This window comes from Olea europaea, unplaced genomic scaffold, assembly GCF_002742605.1.
Source record: "Olea europaea var. sylvestris unplaced genomic scaffold, O_europaea_v1 scaffold12337, whole genome shotgun sequence".
NCBI lineage: Eukaryota > Viridiplantae > Streptophyta > Magnoliopsida > Lamiales > Oleaceae > Olea > Olea europaea.
In genome coordinates this window covers 1,285-3,345 of record NW_019229770.1, presented here as the reverse complement: position 1 = coordinate 3,345, position 2,061 = coordinate 1,285, and the positions used below count along the sequence as shown (strand labels likewise).

Here is a 2,061-nt window from a genome sequence, read left to right as displayed (position 1 = left end):
GAGAGCGGCGGAAGTGGTGGTGTGGGAAGGAGAAGGAGAAGATGAACAGGGTTTTGATTTTTGTTTTGTTTTTGCTTTTTTTTATTTTAATTCAAAATTATCATTTTACCAAATTGGTCAAAGTCAATTTATTAGGTCAACTAACGGTCAAACTAATAGAAACCATCCATTTGGATCCTAGTTGTTAATTTTTGAACGATTTGAGATTGTGGGTGGTACAAAGTGAAAGTTAAAAGAAAGTCTACTAAAATGTGATAGATTTGGAACCGCTGCAATCATCCCATGTGCATATAGGCAGCATTGCTTTTTCAAATTTCCAGTGAATCCCATCTTTCCAAATTTTAACATGTTTGAATTTTTTCAAAAGAACCTTTTTCCTTCTGATTATTAGCATAAAATATTTATCATTTTGAAGCTTAGCCAAACATGCTGAATTTGTAATGTCAGGCTGGTCAGAGAAGGGCGGAAAAAAGGCACAAATTCATGGTAGAGTTTCTTGAAGAGTTTTATGAAGAATGGGATGGAAGAGCTTGAGTAAGGTACTTTTAAGTCAAAAAGTTTTAACTTCTACAGTTTTTTGCTTTGACTTAGTCTATTGGTCGAAATGTATCAATTATTCCTTACATTGTGTTTCGATATGCTAGATGCTAGGAGAAACGAGGAAATTCGCGAGTACTTGTCGTATATCATTCCCATTAGTGGATTATGTCTCTGTAAAAAGTAGTGTGTGCGGTTCTTTGCTCCTCAGTTTCAACAAAACCAATGGCAGGTCGGAATTCAGTTGAATATTTATATATATTGTTGCAATTTACTCAAGATCGATATGATATGTAAGTAGATCAATGCTCAACATCATATTTACCTGCACATTCCATATTGCCTACAATTTTTATCTATACATTTCGTATAACACACTGCTTATAACACCTCAAAGAAGCTCTTTAAATATAAGATGCCTTTTATTTTAAATAGTTATCCTTAAAATTATGCTTAAAGAAACTCTTTTGATTAACATTTTAAAATACACACACATGCTCTATAACTAAATGCATCAAAATATTTTAATTTTCGGTAAAGGAAAATAATATAATAATTTGGAGGAAAGTTAGTTAAAATAATAAAAATGGGGCGGGGGGTGGGGGGAGGGTAGTAAACATTCTTTTGGGAGTAATAAAATTAAGTGTTAAATATAAAAAGTTAATTTAAGTATTCGAATTTTTTCTCTTTAAATTTATAGATACTCATTAAATTGTAAAATGTGCTCTTTAAAATAGAGTGTCTTGAAGACGTTCTTACCAATGCAATTTTAAAAGAGTTTTGTTAGAGGTACATAATATAGTGTACCAAAGGGTGTACATCCTTTCACACTCACATGGTGGGATCTACTCGAATATGTTCTTATTTATTCACGTGAGTTCCACTCTCATATGAGAGGGTATACACCCTACGGCATACGAAATTATGTACCTTTAGCTTTATCTAATTTGAAATGGGCAGGGGACGATGACTCTAGCTATTCAACTCTATTGGTTAGGCTTAGTATCCTCAGTTTTGCCATACAAACAAGTTCAATAACAAGGATTAAAACAGATGCATACCTGTTGCATTTTCATTGGTAGTTCCACAAAAATTAAATAAATAAATAAAACGGAAACTTGTCACTAATTATTCCTACTATCCTCTCATGTGCTCATTCAATTAAGTCCTTGTTTGACCCCTATTTTTGGAAAATAAAAATGGCTGGAATAATATGTTTTTTGCAAAATGAATGGTTGAAAAAGAAGAATTTTTTTTTAATTTATGTGTAATACTATTTTATGGAAAATTGTGTGATTGAAAATAAAAGAGAGAAAAATGGAATAATATGGAAAGAAATTTAATGAGAATTGAAGGCCAAAAGGGGGCTAAGCATAATTTAAAGTTCAGTTTACTTTTCTTAATGTCATGTCAGAACTCGTGTAACTTCCATTGTCACGAATTGTGATTTGTAAGCATTCGTAACGTGTATCGTCGCTAATAATTAACAAAATATTTTAAAAAATAATAATAATAAATACTAAC

At 31.5% G+C, this 2,061-nt stretch overlaps 1 long non-coding RNA gene across 1 annotated transcript; it reads left to right on the top strand.

Annotated features, from left to right (window-relative positions):
• Positions 1-368: 368 nt before the first annotated feature.
• Positions 369-886, top strand: LOC111374299. Its single transcript, XR_002699103.1, has 2 exons — positions 369-539; positions 645-886. It is a non-coding gene; the product is annotated as an uncharacterized LOC111374299 (long non-coding RNA).
• Positions 887-2,061: the final 1,175 nt, after the last annotated feature.